Source organism: Sorex fumeus, unplaced genomic scaffold (genome assembly GCF_029834395.1).
Source record: "Sorex fumeus unplaced genomic scaffold, SorFum_2.1 ptg000128l, whole genome shotgun sequence".
NCBI classification, from domain to species: domain Eukaryota; kingdom Metazoa; phylum Chordata; class Mammalia; order Eulipotyphla; family Soricidae; genus Sorex; species Sorex fumeus.
The window spans coordinates 52515251-52536278 of record NW_026606185.1 but is presented as its reverse complement, the minus strand read 5'-3'; positions in this window follow the sequence as shown (position 1 = coordinate 52536278).

Genomic DNA, 21028 nt, shown 5'->3' with positions numbered 1-21028 from the left:
GGGTTCCTGTCCTGCGGGGCCGCCTTCTCCCGGCGCGCGGCTCGAGGTGACTGTTTGGAGGCCGGGCGCGCGCCCGCGTGGACGCGATCCCGAGCTGGGCCGCGGAGGTGGAGGAGGAGGATGAGGAGGAGGAGCCGTCCGGACGGACAGCAGAGGCCGGACGCTGCGCCCGGGCTGGGTCACCGCGGACCTCGCATCCCCGGCTTCGGGCGCGGGGTTGTCGGGGGGTGATGGCAGCGCGTTCGCGCGAGAGGAGGTTCTGCGCACGCGCGCCGGGGCCCCTGGAGGTGGGGGTGGCATATCGGAGGGTACCAGTCTCCAGGCGGCCCGAGAGCTCGGGGAGCGGGAGTTTGCAGCGCCCCTAGGCAGGCAGGCAGGCAGGCAGGCGGAGGCAGGGAGAGAGGATGGAGCAGGGCTTGCAACCCTGGGCCTGAGGAAGGGGAAGCAGCAGAGGGAGGCCCGGGAAACGCTAGGCCCTGCCACTTGCAGCAAGCCTTCTGCTCGATGCCCCGTGTTTGCGCGTGTAGAACTCGCTCTTCTGCAACATGCGTTGCCTCTCTCCTCCCGGGCTGGCACCGTTATTGACCCTTCGGGAACTGGCCAATTATCCCTACTGTCACGATCGCCATAAATAGACTTTTAATGTTTTCTGTCTCAGAAAAGTACTGGGACACTAAATTGTCATCTTGAAAGCAGCAGAAACCGTTTCTTTCTACGCCTGTCCTTACCCGGCGTTACTTTGTTGGGGGGGGGGGGGGGGGCGGAGGGGAGGGTTCTGCACTTGACCGTCAGGAGAGATCACAAAAAATTTCTTTACCGCAGTCGGGCCTTCTGCACTCTGAAAGCCCCGTGATAATACTTTCCAAATAAAAGCGTGAAGGATAAAGAGGCAAGGCAGAAGGAATAAGAAAAACAGGATGTGAACAGAAGTTAAGGAAAGGGAGTTTGTTCCCTCCTCAAGGTTTTGACAACTGTGTAGAATCCGGAGCCGCTCAGAGCAGTGAAGGGTGGGGCACGTTTGAACTCTGTAGTTAGATGATAAATGATAGGTAGGCTGCTCCAGTAACTACCACAGTCAAAGAGGGCCCATGAAAGATGACCTCAAATAACCCTGCTCACCAGAAACGGGCAAGATTCAGCAAGCTCAATGAGGGAAACTTGGAAAACCATCATCGTCATCATCATCATATACATGCTTAAATTCCAGGAGGAGTTAAGGATGTGACTCGGTGGTTAAGCAGATGCCTTGAATGTCTGAGACTGTGTTCCAACTACTCTCTCTCTCTCTCTCTCTCTCTCTCACACACACACACACACACGGAATGATAGAAGAGACAAAATTCTGTCTTTGAATGGTAATTTCTCTTATGTTAACATAACTCCAGGTTGAAGGGTTGTAAAACCATCATGGATGTTATCATCAATTCATTCCCTGCGAAATGAAACATCTGTCAGTATCTTGGAGCCGCTGTTGCTGTTGGGCTGTCCCCCACCTCACTGCACTTCTCCTTAGTCCCTTCAGTGATCGCTCTGAGATTTCCGGTCGAAGACAGTGACTTGCAGCTGTTACACCCATGTAGTGTGGCTTGTCTAAGTTGTGATACATCACAAGTTGAAAACCAAGCAAAAAAAAAGTCTTCACTTAAAAATATAACAGTAGTACATTGAAATAATTTTGATCGTTTAGGTCAAGTGAAATATATTAAAATCAATTCCATTTCTCTTTTGTCTTTCTATAATGTGGCTACCAGACAAAAATTAAAATGACTCATTTAGCTCCTCTGTGTGGTTTTCTTATGTTTCTGTGGGGCAGAGCAGACCGAGGGGCCCCGACTAGAGACATAGAAGACTTGCAGGCTGTTGGGTAGGTCCAAAGAAAAGTTTCCAAAGAGCAGACTCAAATGACACTTGCCTTTGACTTTCTTTAGCTTCATAGCCATCCCCTTCTTTTTGTCAGTAGTGTTTAGAGGGATGGCACTCCTCACTGGGCCGTAAGATGACAATAAACAAGAATTTTAATGCCTTTCCTCTAAGAGTATTGGCAGGACAAATGAACCAGAACTCTAGCAGTATTGAGTCACATTCACCCCTGGTTTCTACCCCAGATTGTTTTGTGAAACGGGTCTTTATATGAAAAAAGTAGGGGCTTTTGTTGTTGGGGCTTTTTTTGTTGGGTTAAAAGTACTTTTAACAGCTATCATTAACTGCACAGCAGACTTCTGGAGTTGTTCACATACCAGCTAGAAAGCATGCCTCTCTTTCTCTGTCTCTGTCTCTGTCTCTGTCTCTGTCTCTCTCTCTCTCTCTCTCTCATAAAGCTCTTTACAAGTAAAATGCATAATCATGTTTCCTGCCATGATACTTAATTTCTCCCAAGTACCTTATAAGTACAAGTATAGTAATAGTACTATATTCATCTGCATGCCCTTCAACCTGTCCTATTAGATATCAGACTTTAAATTTGTATAGGCCACACCCAGCAGTGCTAGGGTGTGTATGGGGAGGGGGAGATGGAGGGGACAATGAACCCAGTGCCTGGATTTAAACTCAGGGTTTCTAGGAAATGGAGAGATAGTACAGTATATAAGGCACCTGCCTTGCATGCATCTGACCAGAGTTTGATCTCTGGCACTCCATTTTGTTTCCTGAGCAGGAAATTAATTACCAGGAGTAATTCCTGAGTGCAGAGCCAGGAGTGATCCCTGAGCACTGTCAGCTGTGACCCAGAAACTAAATAAATAAACTCAGCATTTCTCATGCCAGGCATATGCTCTCCCATTTCATCTATGTCCTCAGTCCCTTAAATTCATTTTTAAAAATTGTGTGCATGGAGGTTTCAGAAATAACACAGTGGGTAAGGCCCATTGCCTTGCATTTAGCTGAGTCAATCTCCAGCTGAACCCCCCCCCCCGCCCCCCCCAACACACACACTGTATTTAGTTTCCTGAGCATAACCGCCTTAAATACCACCAGGTGTGGTTCCAAAACAAACAAGAAACTGCACTTAAAATTTGTCTGCCCTTTTACATAAATTTTACATACATTACACAAATGTTAATTATTTCTAGAAAACCTAGGATGTGCATTATTCTATTTTTTCTGATTTTTTTTTGTTTGTTTACTTTGTGGCACTAGCGATCAAACCTAGACCTCTTGCATACAAGGCATGCACTCCAGCCTGTTGAGCTATCTTTCTATCCCAACCATTTTTGTTTTGTTTTGTTTTGTTTGTTTTGGGGTCAGAGCCAGCAGTGCTCAGGGCTTACTCCTGGTTCTGCACTCAGGAATCACTCCTGGCTGATTTGGGGGGAATCAGATGGAGTGCTGGGAATTGAACCCGGGCCTGCCACATGCAAAGCATGTACTCTACCCGCTGTACTATCTCTTAGACTCCCTCCAGCCCCCACTTTTTAACCTTTTAAAGGTTAGCTATTAAGACAGCTTACTGAATCAAAGTAGTATTAACTATTTAATCAAAATATTAATCAAAAGAATAGATGAAATAGCTCAATTTAAGCAAGAACACTGGGTGAGGGTCAGAGAGAGTATTTGCCTTGCACATGGTCAACCCAGTTTTGATTCCTGGCACCCCATGTGGTCCCCCAAGCCCTGCCAGGAGTAATCCCTGAGAGCAGAGCAAGGAGTAAACCTGAAGCACTGCCAGGTGTGGCCCAAAAAAACAAGCAACCAAAATTGGTTGGGTAGTAGCTAAAAGGATAAAGGAAAAGAGCACAGTACATTTCAAAACTCAAGGTAATTATTATGTCTAGCATATGCAAATGACTTCCCACACATCTGTTTTCAATCATACAGAAAACTACCAGTTGTAGAATAATGCCCACTTTATCCCAGGACTTGTTTCCTTGAGTGGAGTTCTCCACAAAACTAGCAGAGAGAAACTGTGAGGTTTCAGGTTTTTACAATCCGTATTTTCCAATTACTTTTCTGTTTTTTTCCGTCATTGTTTAGATTCAGTAAATAGTATATGTGATAAGGCACCAAGTACCTGGAACACCAAAGGAACATGTTACTTGCCCTATTGCCTTTCCCGGTACTGATGTGTATCTTGTAGAAGAGGACTTTCCTGTTCAAACTTGTGTCGTTTTAGATTTTTCTACTTTCTGGATGTTTGTGGAGAGAATGAAGAACCTCTGCTTAGAGGCAGGGTTCTCTTTTGCAAACGGAGTTGGAATCTGAGAGAGCTTGATTAGAAATATAACTAAATGAGAAATATAATAAGCAAAACATGTGCTACTTAGTCGGTCCACTGAAGGATAGTTTTGGGTGAGGCCACACCCACCAATACTCACGAATTACTCATGGCTCTGCTCTCAGGAATCACTCCTGGTGGTGGGTTGAGGGACCATATGAAATGGTAGGGATTGAATTTGGGTCAGCTGTGTGCAAGGCAAGCACCCTACCCACTTCACTAGCACTCTGGCCCTCATTGATGGATAATCTGGGGATAATCAAAGGAAGATCTTTGAAAATCCAGTGGAAATGTATGGAGGGTGTGCAGGGTGTATGCATGTATATTCTCTGGACAACAGCCTTGGGTGGTGGTGATGGTGTCGGTTTACCTTTTTTTGCATCTAATGGTTCATGTTTTCTTGTTTGTTTTTACTACAGGGAAGAGCACACTTTGGAAGTTTGCTGTTTGCTTTTTTCTTTGTTTGGGGGAGTCACATCTGGCAGTGCTCAGGATTTATTCCCGGATATGAGCTCAGGGATCACTCTTGCAGATCCCTGAGGACCTTATTTGGTGCTGGGGATCAAATTTGGGCTCTTTGGATTTAAGGCAAGTACCCTGCTAGTTGTACAATCTCTTCAGCCCCATGAATGTTAAAACTATTTTTATATTGTCTTGGAAAAGATCATAAGGAGCCTTTTGAATATTAAGTCATCCAATCCCAACTTGAAAAGTGGAAAGGCAGACCACCTCCCTACATTAACACTATTAAAATCAAGCTCTCCATTAAAATCTCCTTCATTACTCACGGACACATTCTAGTCTTACCTCTTCAGTGAAGCAGAGTATAATAGTACATAAATATACAGTAGAACTGGCCAAGAACCTTTATAAAAAAATTAATGTCTCCCCATATCTTCTTCTTTGGGACTCTGGCACCTGTATTTACTAGTAGTTCTCGTGTACTAAAAATACTTTTTATAAAATACAGCATAATCTGAGAGTAGGGATTTAAAAAACTTATTTTCTAATTCTTCCAAATCCTCACACACAATCAATGCTAGATAAAGTTTATAAGTCAGATATTAACCAACAGCTGGTTTATTTGGTCAGGCTTAGTAATATCAGTGTTTTCTTTGTTCTGATGGAGGTGTTCTCAAAACGTGCTTCTAATTTACCATTCTCATTATCATACCCATCACCATCACCTAAGATCTTGATAGAAATGAAATATCTCAGCACATCCAAGATCCACTGAACCAAAAACTTAGGTGTTTAGTTCCCACACCTGTGTTTTCACAAGCTCTCCAGTGATTTGTCTACATGACCAAGTTTAGGAATCACTGTCAAATACCATGTAACCCTTAGAATATAATTTATTTTGTGTTTATAACATTCCTTGTTGAGAAAAATCATGAATAAAAGAGACACAGTACTTACCCTCAAGTATTTATACTACAATACAGAGACAAAGCATTTACTCAAGGAGGTGTAAATTTTTATTTATTTATTTTTTTGCTTTTTGGGTCACACCGGGCTCAGGGGTTACTCCTGGCTTTGCACTCCTGGCGGTGCTCGGGGGACCATATGGGATGCTGGGAATCGAACCTGGGTCGGCCACGGGCAAGGCAAAGGCCCTACCCGCTGTGCTATTGCTCCAGCCCCCAAAGAGGTATAACTTTAAAAGCAGCATGCTATGAAGTGTTTACAGAGGAAGGGATATGTATTGGGTTTGCTTTAATTATTCTAGAGGGGAAAATGTGACAGAAAAAGCAAGATGGTCAAAATGTCAGCATTTGTGAATGCTGGATGATGTCTCAAAGGAGAGTTATACTATATTCTCTACTTGTGTATAATTGGGCATCTTATTATTTAAAAAAATTAAATGTAGTATGTGAAGACTAAACTCAAAATACTATAGCAGTTGAAAAGAAATAACTCTTCAATATCTTAGAGTACTTAGCTGTGTGGAAGATATAACATGAAAGTGAGCTATGACTTACGTTGAAAAGTTCTTTGTTTTTATTCTTGAGCCATATCCAGCAATGCTTAGGGTTTACTCCTGACTGTGTTCAGTGATCACTCTTGGTAGGGCTTAGGGGACAAAATGAGGGGTGCCAGAGGATGAACCCGGATTGGCCATATGCAAGACAAGTGCCCAATCTGCTGTACTACCTCCCCAGCCCCAATAGAAAAATTCTTTAAATAACATATTATCTACAGATCCATAAACTTTTGGGGTGGTTCCCAAGAATTTCCCAGGAGACTTGGGGGCCCTACTGCAAGTCTCAGTCAACCAGGCTGGTGGTTCAGTACAAGGAGGCAATACAGCCCAGGTCCACACTACCAGAAATGTCACCCTGCCCCCCGCTCCCCAACAACAGTGATCGGGACCCCAGGACTGCACTCAGCAATGTTCAGGAATCATGTGGTTCTGGGAATAGAAACTGGCTTGGGGGCATGCCAGGCATGTGCCCTAACCACAATAGTATCTCTTGGCCCATAAACTTTCATCCATAATTCCAAAATCCAAAAGCATCCCCCCCCCCCAAATTGGGTGATGTCAGGCTTATTTGTGAACAAAAATCAATTTGTCACAAGGAAATCTAAAGTTTCAATTTTCTTTCTTTCTTTCTTTCTTTCTTTCTTTCTTTCTTTCTTTCTTCCTTTTGCTTTTGAGCCACACTCAGCAGTGCTCAGGGCTTATTCCTGGCTCTGTGCTCAGGAATCACTCCTGTTGGGCTATGGGGTGCCAGGGATTGAACTCTGACTGACTGTGTGTGAGGTAAATGCCTTACCCACTGTACTATCACTCTGGCCCATAAAGTTATAATTTTCTTAACATAACGTAACTGCTTCTGTATTTCTCGTGGCAATAGCATGTGTATCTGCTAGTTTTGGTGTCTGAAATCAAATCCAGTACCTCATAGATGACGAGAAGTAGGACTCAGATGAGCTGCTGAGTCCCAGCCTACCTCAGCTCAGCCCATAGATATTTTTATGAAACATTTACCCATAACCACAAAACTGATTATGTAACATACAGTAAATGATCCTCATAATGTTTTTTTGCATCCCAAAATTTCTGGATTCAGAAACCCAGCTGGCTCCAAGGGCTTCATCCTTTTGTGTAATCAAAGAACACAACCCTTAGGGTTCAAGAGCTTAGGGGAAGGCTATATATTGTTCTTAATTCCACGAATGCTTGGGTCTAAGCAGATGATTTATTACTTAAATAATGCTTCTTATAATACTTAAATTTATTGTGAATGAGAGATATTCCTTCTGACTTTTTCCTGGGTAGCATGAGCACAGAAATGACTTGGGAAATGAGTATGAAAAGTAGAAAGATTTTTATAACACTGGCTTGAAAGAAGAAAATTTTATGATGAAAGTCAATAAAGTCACTAAATTTAAGGATGTGTTGACTGAGATGGAAGAGAACATTCTATAACTTCATCTGAACATTGGTATGGATGTAGGTAAAGATTCTTCAAGCTTGAAATTAAGTACCTTGAATACCTCCCTACATCCTTTTCTCCCTATAAAACCAATAATTGTATAAAAATAAGGTACATGCACTGTGCATTGCTTTTTCATTGAGAGTAAAAGCTCCTTGAACCCGAATCCCTGTCATGGATCTAGTGACTTCCCTTGGAGTCCTTCACTGACCCTCCCAACTTTCCCCCCCTTTTATTTGATATACAAAGTCATTTACAATATGTGTTCAGGCCTACAATGTCCCCACATCTAATCCTCATTACTCCACCACTTAACCCAGATCTCCCCCACACCTTATCCTTACTCCTTGTTGTAGTTTGGGTCCCTGGCTTATGGAAGTGTTGGATCTAGTGGAAGCAAATCCTTCACCCAAGACCCCTGACCCTTGCCCCTATGTTACTTCCATTGGTTTTTTCCTCTTCTTCCTTGTTATTGTTGTTTCTGAAATCTAGAGCTAGTGTTTTTCACCTTTGCTACCTATGTAATAACATATGTTATTCCATATACCACAAATTTGTGAGAACATTCACTAATCTGTTTGGCCGTATCTAAGTTAGAGACAGAGAAACAGTACAGCAGGCAGGGTATTTGCCTTGCATAGGAGCAAGTCCTGAGCAGTACCGGGTATGGCGCCCTCAAACAAAACAAAACCCCTGCACATTGAGGACTAGAGTGGTACTACAATGGCTAGGGCACTTGCTTTGCATGCTGTGGACCTGATTTGATATCCTACCCTTCCCCTAACTCCATGTGTCCCCTTGAACCCACCAAGAGTGATCTCTGAATGTAGAGCCAGGAGTAAGCACTGAGCACAACTGCGTATGGCCCAAAACAAGCAAGCAAACAAACAGAATCCTCTAGGTCTATCCATGTTGCTGCAGTTGCATGGTTTCACCATTCCTTGTGGCCAAGTCGGATTCTATTCTGTGTATATATCACAGTTTCCTTACACTCTTCTGTCACCTGGTAGCTGTGTTGTTTCCTCTCCAGTATATTCAGTGCCACAGTGAATATAGGCAGGCGTATGTCTTCTCAGATGAATGTTTTTGTGTTTTGTGGGTATATACTTAGCTGTGATTCACCTTTACTTCCCGTCCCCTTTTGGGGGCTATACCTGGTGATGCTCAGAGGTTACTCCTGACTCTGCACTCAAGAATCATTCCTAGTGATGCTTGGGAGACCATCTGGGATGCTGGGGATTGAAGATGGATTGGCCATGTGCAAGGCAAATACCCTATCTGCTGTGCTATCACTGCAGCCTCCACCAAAAAACTTTTTTTCTTTGACCCTAGTACTGTATTATCGTTATTCACACATGGTGCTACTACACTATGTTCACCACTATAGTGCCAGGTTCTCTCCACCATTATTCCAAGGCCAAAGAGATCATTCTTTTTATTTTTGCCACATCCGGTGATGCACTCAGGAATTACTCCTGGCAATGCTCGGGGGACCATATGGGATTCTGGGGATTAAAATCAGACCACATGCAAGATGAGTACTCTACTCACTGTACTACCTCTCCAGCCCCATCAGAGATACTTGGCTACCACTACCCCCGCCCCCCCCCCCGCCCCCCATGGAGTCACCAGGCCTGCTGAGGTGTCAAAAAGACCCAATAGAAATGCAAACAATGCTGACCCAGGAGGAAGACAAGCTCTACCAGGAAACATGGATTCCCAGGGAGAGGATCCAGTGAAACAAAGTACCAGGCTCAATTCAACAGGAAACTGGGAGGAAGATAGAGGCTTCAGTCGGGTCACTAAACAAACAGCAGGAGGTGGGTGTAACTTAGATTTGGTGATCCTGTGTTGTGGAGAGTTGAGGGTGTTATCTTGGGCTCTGTGTGAGTTTAGCTGGATTACCCATGAAACAAGATGAACCTTAAAGGAACAATCACCAATACTTACGTGGCCCAGTGACAGGTGTACTCTTGGATGGACAAAGTAAAGCAGCATGGATGCCAATTATCTGAAGATGGGAACACATTCCTTATCTTTCTCAAATTTTTCTTAATGTCTTAGGAGAAACTTTCAGATCATTGCTATGAAAATAGAGTAGTTTGACTTCATGCAAAAATCCCAGTGTGTTTTCTTAAGAAAGATACATATTGCTGAGGGTCTAGAGACTTAAGGAGTGGTTGTTCTCTATGTACTAAGAGTGTAGGGAAGTGTGATCATTACTTCATCTAATGGGAAACCAATAGATGTACTAATAGCATTTTAGATTCATACTGCTTCATCTGCCTTAGACTGGAAAGCATTAATAATGGATGCAGGCTGCACCACTGGAAACCATCCTCCAATAAATTAGGGCCATTAAAAATGCAAACTCTTTAAAAATACAAGAGAAAGTAAACTATATATCTAAGGCCATTTGTACTAGGATCTCTGAGATACAAACATGCCAGCCTCACCTGGAAGTGAGCTGTAAAAGCATTTGGTATAGGTAAGTACAATGATTGTACTATCATTAAGAAATAATACTGTTTTAATGAAAAAAGATAAAATAATATCAATGCAAGAAGATAAAATAATGATAATTCTCTCCAATAAAAGCACTAACAATTCTTTAAATTAAAAATGAATGCAACTTTTGGGGGCAGAGAGATAGCACAGTAGGTAGGGCATTTGTCTTGCTTGTGGCTGACTGATTTCTTTGACCCCCGACATTCCATATGGTCCCCCCAACCCCTGCCAGGTTTAATTCTAGGAGTAACCCATAAGCATCACCAGGCATGGCCCTAAACCCCAAAAAGTAAATTAAATAAATGTATCAATTAAGGTTTTTTTTCTTTTTTTCTTTTTGGGTCACACCTGGCAATGCACAGGGGTCACTCCTGGCTCATGCACTCAGGGATTACTCCTGGCGGTGCTCAGGGGACCATATGAGATGCTGGGAATCGAACCCGGGTCAGCCGCATGCAAGGCAAACAGCCTGCCTGCTATGCTATCGCTCCAGCCCCTCAATTAAGGCTTTAATAAAAATTGTATAATAAAAACAAACTAATTCAAAAGGCAGTATCTTCATCACCAAAAGATTTTGTGGAAAGTTCTAAAAATGTGTGTGAAACAAAGGTTAGAGACCAGGAGATTGGTCACTCGCCTGGCTTGTGTCGGATCTGAGTTTAATTCACAGCAACACATGGTCCCCATGAGCATTGCTGGGGCAGCTCTGAAGGCCACCAAGCACTGTGGGGAGTAGCCTCAGGGGCTTCCAGGACCTGTTTAGCCCCCAAGCCCCAGAGCCCAAGAAGCACAGCATCCTTAAGTCCTTGTATTGGGCAGCTGACTGATTGGAATCACTGGTAGAACACCTAGGCCTCCTGGCGGGGGGTAGGGGTGGTGGTGGTGGGGGTGTCACAAACTCCTAAAAGTTAATGTTGAAGGATTATTCGTAATCTAAGATGACAATGACTCCATAAGGAAAACAAAAACATTTATCCTGACCCCAGCCTTGGCTAAAACTACCAATTAGCCTAAATTTAACGCATGATTCAATTTCATTTTTCACTTTAAATGCAGACATGCTTAACACCTACACAATCCTAACCCTAACACTATTCTAGTCCTGACCATAATCTAGATCTAAACCTACCAATTAGTCAAAGTTTAACAATTGTCCAATACTTAACTTCCATTTTTAATTGCACACAGCAAAACCTAACACGTAACCTCTATACAAACCCTAACCCTAGCCCTAATCCTAATCCTAATCTTAATATATACTAACCCTGACCCTAGCCTATGCTAAAACTACCAATTAGCCTAAATTTAGAAATTGTTCTATAATTAAGTTTCATTTTTAACTTTAAACAATCAAATCTAGTACCTAATCTATACACCATTCCTAACCCTAATTCTAACCTTAAGGTATACTGACACTCACGCTAGCCTAGGCCTAAACTTACCAATTGGCCTAAATTTTACAATTGACTTATACTTAACTTTTATTTTATTCTTTTGGTTTTTGGGTGTCACCTGGCAATGCTCAAAATCCCTAACCCTAGGAGTCTATACTAACTCCAGCAATTAATTGGAATTATTCTGTTTTAGCTGGAGCTATAGCACAGCGGTAGGGTGTTTGCCTTACAAGCGGCCAACATGGCCGACCTGAGTTCGATTCCTCCACCCCTCTCGGAGAGCCCGGCAAGCTACTGAGAGTATCTCACCCGCACGGCAGAGCCCGTGACGTATTCGATATGCCAAACTCAGTAACAAGAAATCTCACGACGGAAACGTTACCGGGCCTGCTCGAGCAAATCGATGAACAACGGGAGGACAGTGACCGTGACATTCTGTTTTAGCAGACACCTATAGGGAATTACAATATCTTCTCTCCTTATAGTTAAACTAAAATTAAATTGCAAGAAAAAAATAAGATAAACAATTATTCCTAAAAACCATAATCTTGCAAAAGTCATATCTAGGTATCAACTTATTAAAAGCACCAAATGCAAACAGAATCTGTGGTTAATATCTATGAGTGCAACCAGATGCAATGGACCATACGTTTTTTCTTCGTACATTACAAGATCAAGTTTCTTTATCTATTTTGTGTAATGGGCACCAAGGTTTATGTGCTGAAGTCTATAGTTGCCTTATATTATTATTTTAAATGCAAAAAGCAAAATAGAAAGATTAGTCAGTTATAATTAAGCCTAGTTACCAAAATGCATCTTAACTTTTCAATTCTTTAGTATAAATAATACAAGTACTTCTTTATAAGGCACTAACTAAAAATCTAATGGTAGGAAACTTCAATAACTAGTAATAGAGCATATGAATGATTTTTCAAAGTACATCAACTGGTAACACAAAAAAATTGTTTTTGGTTAATCCTAGTGGTTGGTTCTCTATATCAACCATTGATAATAATGCTACATTCCAGTTAGAGATTGGTAAAAATGAATTAATTTTTTTAAATCCATGTTCATGATCGTCATGTAGTAAAGAACCCTTGTACTTGGCTTTCTGAATTTCAGTTTTGTTATGTTTGGGGGCCACACACCTGGTGATGCTCAAGGGTTACTCCTGGCTCTGCACTCAGTAATCACTTCTGGCCATACTCGGGGGACCATATGGGATGCCGGATTGAACCTGGGTTGGCCATGTGCAAGGCAAGTGCTCGACTTGCTGTATTTTCTCTGCAGCCCAGTCAAACACTTTCCCAACTGAGCTTTTTCTGCTCTGCTATCTGGATTTAATCTAAATTCAACAAAAGCCCTAAATTTACCTGTCAGCAGTTTAAGTTTCTCTTGCCAAACTGGAAAATAGTTTCCTGCAGCAATTTCTTTAGTCAGGACTCCAGTTGCAAGATAATGTGAAGCTCTCTGCCAACAGATCTTTCATAACTTTCATTAAGTTTTGTTTTTATTTCGGTGTCTTGAGCTCTGCTTTGACAAGGTTACAAAAATGCTTTCCTGTTGTGGGATCAATCAGCCTTGTGATACACTTGCTAGGTTACCTGGTTAGCATTGCACTTTGCTTTTAAGCTGAAAATCAGCCAACATTTTCAGCCTCTAAGGTTTAAAATTTAGGAAACTTCTCTTAGTCATCTTCTGTAACTTGTTGCGTGGTATTTGTACATGTCTCTCCCTATGCCAGGGGCAAATCCTTCCTAACGATGTTAAGAAAATAATTTATTACTGACATTCTTCCTTTAGGAGTAATTACTCCAGAATACATTTCTGAGATCCTGCCATGAGCATTTTTTTTCTTGAATAATACTTTTTTAAAAAGCAGGGCTGGGAGATAGTGAGGATAGGGTACTTGCCTTGCACGTGGCTAGTCCTGGGTTTGATCCCCAATACCCAATATGGTTCACTGAACACTGCCAGGAGTAGTTCTTTTTATTTATTTATTTATTTATTTATTTGTGAATCACCGTGGGATATACAGTTACAGACTTACAAACTTTAGTGCTTGCGTTTCAGTCATACAGTGATCAAGTACCCATCCTTCTACGAGTGCCCATTCTCCACCACCAATGATCCCAGTATCTCCCCCCTCCCCCCCCCCCCCCCCCCCCCCCCCCCCCCCCCCCGCCTCTGAGGCAGGGCATTCCCTTTTGTTCTCTTTCCTTTTGGGTATTGTCGTTTGCACCAGAGGCATTGAGTGGCCATTGTGTTCCATCTACAGTCTACATTCAGCTCGCATCTCCCAACCCTAGTTGATCCTCCAACACCCTTTACTTGGTGCTCCCTTCCCTATCTGAGCTGCCTTTTCCCCCAGCATTTGAGTCCGGCTTCCAAGCCATGGAGTAAACCTCCTGGTCCTTAACACTATTCTTGGGTGTCAGTCTCCCATTCTGTTACTTTATATACCACAGATGAATGCAATCTTTCTATGTCTCTCCCTTCCAGGAGTAGTTCTTGAGTACAGAGCCAGCAATAAGCAAACAAACAAACAAACAAATAAAAGCACCCTATAATTTTTAAAAATACAAAAACATACTTTACGTTCTTCTGTGAAAACTATGGCCTGTTTATATTTTCATACTTCATTCACATTTTCTTAGTAATGATGAAAAGCAATGGATTTTATGTAAGTCTGGGGAAGGAACAGAATTTTATTTCTTGCCAGCAGTAAAAAATAACATTTAAAACATTAAGCTAAAGCGAGAAAAGAGAAATTGATGATTTTTTTTCTGGGACAAGACTCTCAACACATTTTGTACTTTGGAGAGAAAGAAGTGAGATGAAAATGTAAGGAGGAACATTCTGAATTTCATTTTGCTCTACCCAAGCTGTAGCCTTAACTGCCTCCATGTTGCCAAGCCCTTTCACTATAACCCACAGCTGTTCCCCTTCTTCATCCCAGACAATCTGACTTTCATTTCCACAACCTTATCAAAACTGTGCAAAACTTCCTCTTTTGGCGCTAGAACTCCTACCCTTTTTCGCCCCGTTCAGCTTCCTTATTTTTTTTCCCCGCTTTTTGGGTCACACCCGGCCATGCACAGGGGTTCCTCCTGGCTTTGCATTCAGGAATTACTCCTGGAAGTGCTTGGGGAACCATATGAGATGCTGGGAATCGAACCCAGGTCAACCGCGTGCAAGGCAAACAACCCCCTTGCTGTGCTATCACTCCAGCCCCCAGCTTCCTTATTTTTATAGTAAACTTTGACCCAACTGTTTCGCCCTTTTTTTCTCAAAAGGCCTTTTTTTCATTTCATTGGTACCATACTCTTTGGAATCTCTTGCCTTATTAATCTTCTCTTCTTCCTGCATCCAATAAAGAGTAATCTCTAGAGTTTCATCCTAAATGGAACCCACAAAATTACTTCACAATCTGATGTGAATTTTCACCTTGGACCCTGTGCTTTGCCCCTGAAAGCCTAATTGTATTTTTAAAAATTATTTGATTGTCCCTCCCTAGAAGGACCTCACAGGTGGTCTTGGGACCAGGAGGCAGGTAAGAACTACGGTGTGAGAGAGGTAGGAAGCACACATCAACTGCAGTTGACTCAGTCAAATGAATAAGGCAGTGTATGGTGAGGACACGGAAAAGAACTATCTCACCCAACTTGGATGGAAATGGGGAAATTCTTTTGAATTCAATAGATATTAATTAACATGCATTCAACAAACCAGAAGGACTTATTGTGTGCCTATTACCAACCCAGACTTGAAGACTCTTGAGAGGGAAACTGGGAGGCCTGGACCTTGATTTCATGAAGCTTATAATCTGCTAAGAGAGAGAAATAGGCTTTAAGTGAATCAGAAACTTCCAAAGTTGTGACAAGTGTTACTAAGAGAAGCAAGAAAGCACCTGAGGTGCTTCAATAGGGGTATTCCATGGAAGCTCTAACTTGGCCTAGAACCAGCTGTGAGGCTTTCCTGAGGAAATGCATGTAAACTGCGGGCTGGTGCCTGAGAAGAAATGAATGAGGCAGGGTGAAGAAAGGGGAGTTGGGATATCAAGGAAGGAGAATTTGACAAAGGACTTTGCTTGATATTGAGATGGGGAGGAGAGAGGCAGGTTGAATTAAAGATTATTTGCAGGATCTTAGAGTAAAACAACTTAGACTTAACCTCAACTTGGTCTCATTTTCTCAGAGAAAAGTATGCCACCCACTAAATAGTGCCTAAACAGAGGGTTGAAAACAGCAAATTTTGGTTCAGAAAAAGTCAGCCTAGCTAATGATAGATTATAGAGGAACAAGGGTCAATGAGGAAAGAGGTTATTTTAATCTATAAACATCAAGGAAGGCTTGGTATGGGATAAGTGTTCAGATTTGAGAAATGAGTAGGAAGGAGAAATATAGGATCTGATGTCTGGAAGCTGGTGATGAGATATAGATTTAAAAAAACAAACAAATACCTCACAGGAGAAGCTATTCCTTTACAAGAAGGAAGAGGAACAGCATGTAGAAAATTGAGGGCAGAAAAGGCATGTTCAGGCAGCAGGCTGATCCGTTAGGGAATCCAGTTGAGGTTATGACTAGGAGTGTAGTGGCCGAGCAGCCAAGAGGCCAGAGGCTGGTGGGTTTCAAGAACATTTAGCCAGCCCTTAGAAGTGAGGGTGCCGAGGCTGGAAAGATAGCACAGCGAGTAGGGCGTTTGCCTTGCACGTGCCCGACCTGGGTTCGATTCCCAGCATCCCATATGGTCCCCTGAGCACTGCCAGGGGTGACTCCTGAGTGCAGAGCCAGGAGTAACCCCTATGAGTCGCTGGATGTGACCCAAAAAGCAAAAAAAAGTGAGGGTGCCTTCACCTCTTCCTTCATTCTTCAGCCCTAGGGCTAGGGGTGGCCTCCTCTGCTACTCGGCTGGGCTATCTCTGAGTCTCCTTCTGAGAATTTTGGCTTTCCAGGGCCATATAAATCACTTTAGCTTGAATCTCCCTCCAGGAAAGGTGGTTTCTCCTTTTCTGTTTGCACCCCAACTGGTGCAGACAATTAGGGCAAGCCAAGGAAGAGCCCCCCAAAAGAGATGGAGAAGTAAAGGTACTGAGAGAATTGGGGGTATGGATGCAGTGTCTCATGGACCTGTGCAGACTTAGGAAGGAGGAGATGATAGACTATTAAACAAGAATGTGATATGATCCAGGAATGCTACTTCTTACATATACCCTATGCTGCAAAATGAAATCTTTAGGTGGGGGGTGGGGGTCAATGATAGGGAACGTTTCTCATGGTGCTCTTGATGGGGATATATCATATAGCCTAAGTGTGTAGTTCGCCGACCAACCAGGTTTGTGTGAGTGTATTTTATGATATTCACACAACAGTGACACTGCCTAATGATGCATTTCTCACACTGTATCCCTTTAGCTATGTAATAAGACCTGTATGTCCAAATGAATTGAAAGCTGAATCTTGGGGAGAAAATTGCACACCTATCTTTGTAGCAGGATTATTACTTTGTAGTCAAAGATGGAAGCAATGTAAATGGCCATCATCAGATATATGGATAAATAAAAATGATACATACATCAAATAAAATATCATTCAGCCTCACTGGGAAAGGAAATTGGAGAAATGATTAAAACGTAAAAACTTCCAGGTAGAAGTGCAAAAGATGTGATGTACAACATGCTGTTACAGGTAACACTGCTGTGTGATGCATTGTCTGTCCAATAGCAGGTCCCTAGAGTTCTCATTACAAAAAAAAAATGTTCACTTTGGTTTTTTTCTGTCTCTAGGAGATAATAAATTCTAACTACACTTCACAATATATCTCAATTAATTAGTTGACTTGTACCTTATAATTTACATATTGATGTATACCGTAAACTATACATATATGTATATATACTTATACCTCAATAAAACTCAGAAAAAAATAAGGAAAATTTGACACATCCTACAACATAGATGGGCCCTGAGGACCTTATGCTGAGCACAAAATGCCAGTCACCAAAGGTCACATAATGTGTGATTCCTCTGTTGTCTGGTTCAATACCCAGCACCCATATCAGGTACCCTGAGCCCTGCCAGGAGTGATCCCTGAGCATAGAACCAGGGGTCAGTCCTGAGCACTGCTGGGTATGCTCTTCCCACCCCCCGCCCCCCAAAAAAGTGTGAATAAGCTTGACACAATCAAATGAAACACTCGGAATGGTGAAGACAGTATGTCTTCTGTTATGTCTTACCACAAAGAGAAAGCACATTTTTCATATTAAGCCCCAAAGTCAGGGTAGTGAGAAAAGATGGATTTCAAATGAAGAGTCTAGCAAATATTTGACTGCTTTGATTTTAGGTCCTTTATCTTTGGGAATCTGGGAATCAGTGTCAGCATTAGTGAGGGAAGCCAGGACAAAGTACAGGAGCCAGATGGCTCTCAAGGGGCCCTGGACTCTGTCTCCCATCAAGATTTGTAGCCAGGACACTCAGGTTGGATGTCCCGAAAGCTTTTATTCACCTGGAGCTGAACCTGCTCGCTGTCCCTGTAACTCATGCAACTGTGAGGGTGCGCTTAGGCTCCATGCAATAATGGAGGCTCTGAATAGGCCAAAGGCCAGAGTCCTCTGCCTTCTTCCCTCCCTTCTTATCCCTCTCTGATGGCAAGGTCGGATTTTACAGCCTGACTCTCAGGTTCTTCAGGAGTTAGCCTCGTTTTATTCCCAACTGTTCTATTCCCCAATAGCAGGGACTACAGAGTACTTTGTTAGCTTTGCCCTCTCAACTGGGTGCTAAGATCTATAGTTGCAGGAGCCCTGCCAAGCCACTCACTCAGAATGTCTATGGCAGAATGATGAACTTCCCCCAGACCTTCCAATTACTGGTGTCATTCTAGAAATGTTCTCTGAGGCTGGGACAGGGGAGAGCAGGAGTGCCTTGGGGCCGTCAGCAGAAGAGAGTGTGCTAAAATCCAGCTCTCTGCCTATTGGGTGGGCTAGAGTTCCCTCTTCCAGAGACCACACACACAGGGCCGCCATCAATCCAGGAAACAGCTCCTGGAGAGTCACATGTGAGCTGTGGACCTGGCCTGACCCCAGTGTCCACAGCCCCATGGTGGAAGGCAAAACCCACACCTTCAGGATCTCAGCACAAACATTTCCCTTGGCGTTGCAATGTTCTAAATCTAATCTCTGCCCTCATTTGCTGGGGACCTTGACTGTGTTCCTCACCCATCCAGTTTCCTCTCCCCACCTGACTCACAGGAATATGAAACAGTTGGTTTTAGTGGAAAACGCCAGATAGGCGCTATCCAGTTATCTGCAATAGAACTCATTTGGATTTATAATTAAAGTTCATCCCTGGAGAGACTGACCTCTGGACTGAAAAGATGATGATATGAGAAATGATTAACATAATTCCCTGACACAATGCACTTAAACGTGAAAGGTTTGTGGACTGAAGTAGAAACCATTTACCTATAAATAAAAGTTGTTGACTAAACTCACCAGTAATATAGTCAAGATTTAACAAATATTTTGTTAAGTACTTGTTAAGAGGAACATAAAAATTACAGATACTTTCCTCGACCTTAGGGACTTTATGACTTGCAAGAGGAAATAGGGTATGCATCCAAATCATCGTAATACAAAGAGAAGACAGGCAGTCTGGAGAAGGCATCTGGCAGTGCCATGAGAGCACCACTCGGCAGATACAGTGCAAGCAGGGAAATTAGAAAGGCTTGCAGTACAGAAGTCATTTTATCGAGCTTGAAGTAGAACTTAGGTTTGGGGTTCTTTGATGGGGAGGAGGAGATGTTTGGGTGATGCTCAGAGGCTATTCCTGGCTCTCCATCAGAGTGACTCCTGGTGGTGCTTGGGGGACCATATGTGGTGCTGGGAATTGAACTGGGGTCAGTTGCATGCAAGGCCAGATCCTTACCTACCATACTAATTTTCCAGCCCCTGGGATTTAAAAAATTATTTTGAATATTTGATTTTTTTTTTGCAGGGAAGTTTTCAGGTTCACAACAAAATTCCGTGAGGCCTAAGGGAGGTTCCATATACATTTGTGACTTACTCTCACACATTTGTTACTTACTCTATTTTTTTAAAAAGTTTTTTAACCACACCCAGCAATGCTCAGGGATCACTCCTGGTTCTGCACTCCTCGTGGACTTCAGAAACCATATAGGATGCCAGGGATCAAACCCGGCTGGCTGTGTGCAAATCAAGCACCTTGCTCACTGGCCTATCTCTCTACCCCATGGGAGTTAGCCTCTTATCAACATCCCCCTAATCCAGAGGAATATTTGTTGCAATTGATGACCCTCTATTGTTCCCTTATGATACTCAAAGTCCATAGTTTATATGAGGGTTCACTTTTGGTTTTGTGCATTCTATCAGTTCAGACAAATGTATAAAAATTGTCCACCATTATAGTATCATACAGAGTTGTTCCACACCATAAAATTTTTCTGCCTTCTGCCTGTTCATCTCTTCTGTCCCTTAATCCCCTGGCAAATATTGGTCTTTTTCACAATTTCTATAGATTTTCCTTTTCTAAGATGTCATATATTTGAAATCATGTTGTTTATAGCCTTTTCAGATTGATTTCTTGTGCTTAGTATGAAGCACTCAGGTCTTCCTTGTCTATTTTGGTGACAGGATAGTTTATTTATTTTTAGTGCTCGATAACATTCCATTTTCTGATTGCATCACCACTTATTTGCCTACTGACCTACTGAAGGACATTTTGTTTGCTTTGAGGTTTTGGCAATTATAAATGAAACTGCTATTAAAAAAAAGCTAGCATAGGTTCTCATGTGGATGAAAGATAGAGCTTTGATAAGAAAAAAAAATGCATGACAGGGGGCTGGAATGATAGTACAGTGGGTAGGCCATTTGCCTTGCACGTGGCCAAACCCGGGTCCCCTGAGCGACGCCAGGAGTAATTCCTGAGTGCAAAGCCAGGAGTAACCCCTGTGCATTGCCGGGTATGACCCAAAAACAACAACAACAACAACAAAAAACCAAACAAAAAAAAAAGAAAGAAAAAAAGCATGACAGACAGAGAATGTGAAAACTTCGCACTTGTTGCATTAGACGGAGCTCAGAGGATGAGAATGTGAGGCCGTGCAGGTTGGGGGCTCAGATACAGAAGAATGAATAATCAAATATGGGAGAATGCCAGGATGAATAATCTTGGTTTTATTCTCAAGCAGTGGAGGGTTACTCTAAAGAAGAATTACTAAAAGTTTATTTTGGGTGGGCAGGAGGTATAGGATAATGATAGAATAAAAATAATGATAATGATAGATAATTGGATAATAATTCAATAATGATCTAATTCAGGGCTGGAGCGATAGCACGGCGGTAGGGCATTTGCCTTACAAGCGGCCAACATGGCGGACCCGAGTTCAATTCCTCCACCCCTCTCGGAGAGCCTGGCAAGCTACCAAGAGTATCTCGCCCCGCACGGCAAAGCCTGGCAAGC